We start from the raw sequence: 7,854 nt of genomic DNA on the forward strand, positions 1-7,854 counted from the left end.
ACCAGCAGGGATATTTATTTCTGCCAGTTTACACACAGCTTTTGTGTCTTGCTGAAAAACAAAAGCCCTGAAGAAACGCAATTAAAATATTATAATTATTGGCGGTGGAGTATTTGCTTTTATCAGCTCCTATTTAAAAAGATGCAAATGGGGGCGTTTTTAGCATTCCAGTCAGCCTGGCTCCGTCCTGCAGGGATGGAAATATTTGCTTTAGTCAACTTTGTTGTGCTGATTTCCTACTTTGCCTTTTTTTCCCATCATTACGCTCATTTCCCTTCCCTGGCACCCTTCCCTTTGCTGGTTCTGTCTTTTCCCTGGGCTGGGCCCTGTAAACTGGTGGATCCCAAATGCCCCAGGGGGAGACTGAGCCATCCTGGAGGTGCATGGAGTGAACCCCCCTTCCCATACACGAAACCTCCAAGCTGGGGGGAGTCAGGAACAGCGGTGGGACAGGGGAAGGCTGCTCTGCACTTGTGGTGGGGCGGATTTTGGGATTGGGGGGGGTGGTCTGCAGGTGGGGCGGGGCTGGGCTGGGTGGGGCAATTCTGAGCCAAGAGCGCCCTCCCCTGGTCACTGCCGCTGTCACAGCCCTGCGGCCCCTCCCGGTGGGGGGGTGTGACAGGGGTGACACGGGCTGTGTGACATGGGCTGGGGTACATGGGCTGGGTGACACGGGCTGGGTGACAAGTGCCTGGGCTCTGTGACATGGGCTGTGGGATATGGGGCTGGGTGACACGGGCCGTGCAACATGGGCTCTGTGCCACGGGCTGGGTGACTCGGGCTGGATGACAGGGGCTATGTGCCATGGGTTTTATGCTCTGGGCTGTGTGACCTGGCTTGTATTTCATAGGTTATGTGACGTGGGCTGGGTGACATGCACAATGTGTTGTGGGCTGTGTGACATGGGCTATGTGCCATGGGCTGGATGACATGCACAATGTGACATGGGCTGTGTGATCTGGGCAATGTGCCATGGGCTATGTGACATGTGACATGGGTTCTGTGTCATGTGCAGTGTGACATGTGCAATATACCCTGGGCCTTGTGCTCTGGGCCATGCAGACTTTGCCCTGATCCGTGTGCCCTGTTTCATGTTCCCTGTCCCATGTACCTTGATCCATGTGCCCTGTGCCACATTCCCTGTCCCATGTGCCCTGTCTCATGTGCCCTGTGCCACATGCCCTGTCCCATGTGCCCGGTCCCATATACCCTGCACAGCACTGGGCTCTGACAGGGTGTATGCTCCTGCTTTTTGCTTTCAGTGTTAGAGACCAAGCAGGTGACAGAGAGGCCACCAAGAGCCCCGTCCCTGTGGGCCACCACAGCACCTCAGCAGCGTGCCACCTGCTGGAGCCCCTGCACCAGGGTGGTGCTGCCCAGACCCCCACACCATCAGGCACAGGCAGTGGAGAGATGGACTTGGGATGGGGACAGGATGGGAGAGGGCACATTGGGACAGGACAGGTGCCCACCTCTCAGTCCAGCCAAACCCTGCATTCAGCTAGGATCCATCCCTGGGACAGGAGAGGGGACAGCGGGGCAGGGCAGGTGCCCACCCCTAACCCAGCTAAAAGCAGGAGCCACCAGCCTTCAACCCCAAAGCCCCCTATGACACTCACAAAGCAGCTTCCCTCCATGTCCAGCCAACCCCTTACAAGACGCCGAGGGTAATTAACTCTCTAATTAAAGATTAGCACGCGGCTGTTGTTGGGTTTTCCCCACAGGGACAGCACCACAATCTGGGCAAGGATTATCCAAAGCTGTGTGCTGGCTCCAGACACAGGGTTTGGGTTGGAAAGGGCATTGCAAGGTGCAGAGGAGGAGCAGGACATGCTGCTTCCCATTCCCCACCCTTGGTGCTGATTTTGGGAAGGTAGAGAGAAGGAGGAAGGAGAAAAGCAGGGAAATTGTTGTGTGGGTCCTTGGAGAGCCCGGCTCCCACTCACCATCACCAATCCCCAGTGGCGATGCTGAGGCAGGACAGGTGGGAAAGGAGACGCCACAGGGAACTGGGAATTGGGAATAACCAGTGAAATCAAACCTTTTTTATTCTTCTTCCCATCTCCTCCTCCCTCCAAGGCCAGAAATTGTGAAAACATAATGTTTCCTGCAGTTTCAGATGTCAGTGGGATCGGTGTTGGGTAAATCCCTGGAGAAAGCCTAGGGGGCAAAGGGGAACCAGCTGGCACCAGCTGCTCACCCCCAGCTCCTGGGGGTTTCCCCAGTGCCCCCGGGGGCCCCAGTGCTCCCCAGAGTCCCCCAGTGTGCCCCAGTGCCCCCAGTACCCCCCCAGCCCTTTTCCTCACCCCTCCCTGCACAGCCCCGGGCAGTGCCTAGCAAGGTTCCTGCCCCACGTTATTAACTTTTCCTCGCTCATAAACCCCACAGGATGATGAAAATGCAAAAAAGGCCCTTTCTGTTCACTTCCCTCCTCCTCTGCTTTGCACTCTTGATCAGACTCCAGCACAGCTGACTCATTTCCCTGTTCCCAGCCCCTCTTGCTACTGGGTTCTCATGCCAGAGGGGGAATTCTGTGGGATCAGCCAGCCCACAGAGGCGGAACCTACCTAAACCCTGCTTTTCTCCCCTATTTTGGGCCAGATCTCTGGATTTAGGCTCTTTCCCAGCCTCTAACAACCTCCTCAAAGCAACAGGCTGATATAAATGAATCATAGCCAGACTTTCTTCTTTTTATGTCTCTACAGTTTGGCCTTGTTGTGGAAAAATCTATATTTTGACCCTAATTGTCTCCCGGTGGTAATGATTAAGGCATGGCAGGGTGATTTGCATTCCAAATGCCACAGGGCTCTTGGTCCAGTCTGGATGAATCCCAGGCTCAGAGTCCAAGCACCATTAAAAAAAAAAAAAAAAAAAAAAAAAAAAAAAAAAATTAAAAAAAAGCCTATTAATGTGCACTCACTTTTGATATGGTTTGTGGAAGCTTCAGCAGCCACCAGTTCCTGTTCTCCATCTGAGCATCAAAGAGGGAAAAGACAAAGATTCCCAGAATTTATTTTCTACCATTGGGACAAAATAAAACATCCTGGAGCTGCTTTCCCATCTTCTCCTCCCAGATTTGCCCTGCACTGGGAATTTGGGATAATTCCCCCATCCACCTTCTCCCCCAAAACTCACACACACACACCTATGGTTAATAAAACCTCCCCCACGAGGGGAATACCCAAAATAGAGTCATCCTTTGGGGAATTGTAAAGTTATATTTGGATTTAAACACAATAGACCTGAGATAATTACATAGTCAAAATACCTATCTATAAAATATTTCCTATGAAATCTGCATATTAAAAGAATTCCCACGAGTAATCACACAAAGCAGCAGAAATTGGAGAGTGGAAACAAGTTTGTAAATAATGAATATGTATTAAAAAAAATGAAATATATTCAAGTTAGGAAGTAGAGGAGTTGCTAGGCTGGTAAATATCAGCCTATAAAGAGCAAATTGCAATGGAGCCAGAGTTTATTTAGTCTTATGTGAGGTTTTGTAAAGGCTCAGTCCAACCCACTCCGCAGATCCATAAATGGAGTTTTCCATTATTGTTTTGCAGATTAAAACACACAGGCTGCAAGTTGATGAAGGACATTAACCTTCTTTTTTATTATGTTTTATAAAGTGATATAACCAGCTTTATTATATTTTCAAATTTCAATGGAATGAGCACTTTTACTGGAATTTAAACAATCCCCCTGCAGGTGAAGTTTTGCAGGGTTGTTACAGGGGATGAGACCCCAGCACCCAAAAAAATAAAAGTATTAGAGAGATTGCAGATCACATCTTTATTCATATTTGTCCAAAAAATCAGGAAAACAGCCCCACAAGATGTTGGAAAACCAGCGTGCACATACAGGAAAACATATCTGGAATAAATTAAGGAACAATGCAAATCCTGCAAGAGATCAGCATTTCAAAAAGAAAACTAAAAATTATGTCTCTTGGCATTAAGAGCTGAAAAAACACCCTCACCTCAAATTAATTTTGGATCCACTGCCTTTCCAGAAGGAATGGTGGAGCCTTGCTGAATCCCCGGCCAGGCTGACACCTCCCACAGGGGAGCAAACCAAATACACCCAGTCCCACCCCGTTCCCAGGAAGAATTATCTCCATTACACAACTCCTCAAGCCTAGAGGGCTGCTGAAAACATTGAGGGAAAGGGAATTCACTGCTGTATTTTAAATTACATGAGTTTGGGGCTGGTTTATCCCCTCCTGCCTCTCCAACAACCCCACCTGAACCACGCTCTGCCCAAAAAAACATTTCCCAAAAGCTCTTTCCTTGCCAAACACGAGCCCAAGCCCCACAGAGCTGAGCAGAATCGCTGCAGCAACAAGGAGCAGGGTCCCCTCAGGCACAGCTGTACCTGGGAGCATCCAGCCAAGCGTGCCTAATAAAGCCCAGGAGGAATTTCCCTCCCTGTTCCCATCAAAGCTGATTAGTGGGAGCCACTAATGAACTCTGCCAGCAGCTGGATGGCACCTCTGCTTTTTGCTGCAGTGGGAGTGTCTGTGATTCAGGCCCCCCTCCCCCCTCCCCCCCCCAGATCCTGGCCTGGGGATAGGACAGTGAAAAATCCAAGCTTCACCTCAAAAGCTGGAGGAGAGCAGGCTGCAGGGTTTGGGGATTTGCCCCCTGTTGTTGGCTCACCACACCTCCCACATTCCAAAATCTGCCCAAGTCCCGGTCGCATTTTGGTTCATCCCAAAATACAGAGCCCTTGGGGCCACAGAAAGTAAAGGAACATGGTTTGGGGTATTGCCCAGGGGTTTCATAAGCAGAAGAGAAGCAGAAGGTGACAGAAACAAGAGTCAGTAACTGTGAATGATCCCAGTGCAGCCTCTGCTCCCAGCTCCAAGGATTTGGGGAGCACAGTCAGAGCCTGGGTGCATCCAGCCAGGCCACCCCAGCTGCAGGGACAGTACCACATCTCCCAGGGGGGATTTGGGGCTGTGAGCTGCTGTCTAAAGCTGTCCTGTGACCCAAGACTTTGAAACCACCCAGTGCTTGGTTCAACCAAAGAAAAGAGGTCTGAGGAACCCAGAGCCCTGAAAGAGATAGGGATGAGGTGGGAAGAAGGCCTTGTGGGGCCAGCACATATTTATTGATTGCATTTTAAATAAGATATTACAATTAGCATAGAAATGAACTTCAGTCCTGGTAGAAATGAATCATAGAATTAGAGAATGGCCTGGATTGGAAGGCAATTTAAAGATCATCTTGTTCCACTCCCTGCCATGGGCAGAGACACCTCCCACTATCCCAGGTGCTCCAAGCCCTGTCCAGCCTGGCCTTGGACCCTTCCAGGGATGGGGCAGCCACAACTGCTCTGGACCCCCTGTGCCAGGACCTCACCACTCTCACAGGAAAGAATTCTCTCCCAGTATCTGATCTAATCCCACTCTCTGTCATGTTGAAGCCATTCCTGCTTTTCCTGTTGCTCCAGACTCCTGTAAATCATCTCTCCCCATCTCTCTCATTGGCTCCTTCAGGTCCTGGGAGGCTGAAATTCCATCACCTCAGTGAACAATCCCAGCTCTCCCAGCAGAGCTGCTCCATCCCTCTGCCCATCCTGATGCCTCCTCACAACTCTCTCCAGCAGCTCCAGCTCCTCCCTGAGCTGGGTGAACCTCTCTGCTCTGTGAGCCCATGGAGAGGGGCCAGTTCCTCCTACCTCAGAAACACCAGGATTTGGGGATTTTCCTCCTCTGTAGAGCAGTGACACAAACCTGGGCACATCTGGGAGTGAACCAGGCCTGGGCAGAGCAGGAGGCTGAGCCAAGGCATGGGGACCAGCCCATCCTGGCTGCTCCACTCTGCCATCAGCAAACGTGAGGGCAGATCTGATATCCATAAATCACCATATTCCTCATTTCCAAGCATTGCAGCCTGACAGCTGTTACATGAGCACATTGTTAGGAGCTGTCAGGCGCTGATACATAGTGCCTTTTACAACATATGTTGACTTTTATCTAATGTTGTTCTGTAATTAGCCCCCAGGGAGTGGGAATCTGGGCAGCCGGCTGGCTCTGTGATCTCAGCTAACCTTTGCTGCTGGGGGTAAAAGGGCATGGCCAGGAGGGCTGAGAGCTGGGGATGCTTCCAGGGATGCAGGAGAAGGCAGGTGGAATGTGGATGTGAATGGTACCTGCAGTCCAGCACCTGGGGATGAAGCAGGTCCGGTTCCCTTCTGTAGTCTCTGAGCGTTTTTGAGCCATCTAAGAGATAAAATAAAGCCCCAAGGGATTTGGGAACTTCCCTCCTTGATGGAATCTTGAATTCCAAGCTCAAACCAGGGTCATGGCCCTGGGGATGGTCTGGGATGAGGAGGGGACCAAGAGGTTCTTCTCTCATGCATGGATGCAGAGGGAAGACAGGGATATTTACTGGCCAGGATGGAAGATAAATGAAGGAGCAGATGGCGGAGTTAATGAGTGGAAAGGGTAGATGGATGGACAAAGAGACAATGGAGACAATGTGATAATGGATGGTTGCACTTCTACCCAGATGAGGACGAATGTTCTGATGTGTCCTCACAGCCTGGTTCCTGTCTGGGACCTGTGATGGTGCCTACAGAGGACAGTTCTTTGTCACTGTCCCTCTCACCACCCATGGTCCATGTCACCCTTCAGGGGCTCCTTTGCTGTCACCCAAAATGATTCCACTCACTCTTTGAAATATTCCCAGGCTCTTGCTCCACCAAAACAAGCATCAGAGTGCTCATAGCATGTTGGTCTCTATGAAAACAGCTCCCAGCTTTGAGGAGAAATCCCATGGAACTGATGGCTGCAGGGAGGGGACACTGTCCCACAGCACACCCCCAGCTGCCTGAGCTGTTTTCCCTTCCTCCTGCAGCTGCTCAAGCTTGAAAAAACAGGAGAGGAAAAATAAATCAATAAGACATGAAGATAAATATGCTTTCCATGTTGCAGCCGATTCTTCTGGATGTGCTGTGGTGGCTGCATAATTCATAAACTCACCCCTAATATGCAAATGGGGCAGCTCCTGCCAGGCTGGCCCAGAAGGACCCGAATTTTCCCCCACTGGCAGACAAGCCCCTCTTTTGTGTGGTTTTGGGGTGCAGAGTTGTGTGTTCATGTTCAGCATGATCCATCCCTTCCTGCAGCTCACATCATTCTGGGTGTGGGATGAGAAAATATGAGAAAATGTTCCCTCCCCCTGTTTGCATTCAGCCTGTCCCTGCTGCTACCCCCAGTGTCACCTCTTGGGGGTTTGGGGCTTTCAAAGGTGCTTCACTCCCTGGCACAGTGCAGGGATAACATCCAGCACAGGGTTCACCCCCCCACAGGCTGCTCTGGCTGCAGAAATCCTCTGAACACTCACACACCCTGCCCCAGAGTGATCCCAGGGCAGCCCCAGGTCTGGAAAAGGCCGGAGAATGAGGCACAGCTCAGCCTGCAAGTGCCCACCAGAATTCTCTTGGGGAATAAATTCCAACCAAGCACAGACCCCTCCAGCTCTCCATCCACCCATTTCCAGACTTTCAAGGCAGCATTTCATCTGTCCTCACAAAAGCCATGTCTCTGAGAATAAACCACAGCCAGAACCCAAGAAACTTCTCCAAAACAAAGGATAAAACCTTCTGCTTGTGTCTAATGCTGCATCAGCCAACTCACCCATGGCTGGGCATCCTCTTGGGGGCAGAGCTGCTGTCCTGGGTTGGTGTTTTGTCTGCTCCTCTCCCGCCCCCACACCTCTCTGTCTGCATGGAGCTGCCGCCGGTGCCCTTTCCCCTCCCCCCCCTCCCCGGGGGGGTGGTGCCCCGGGGCTGTGCTGGCTTGGCTTGCTCGGCTGCCCGGCTGCTGCTGCTGCTTGCTGCCCG

Source organism: Oenanthe melanoleuca, chromosome 24 (assembly GCF_029582105.1).
Source record: "Oenanthe melanoleuca isolate GR-GAL-2019-014 chromosome 24, OMel1.0, whole genome shotgun sequence".
Classification (NCBI taxonomy): Eukaryota; Metazoa; Chordata; class Aves; order Passeriformes; family Muscicapidae; genus Oenanthe; species Oenanthe melanoleuca.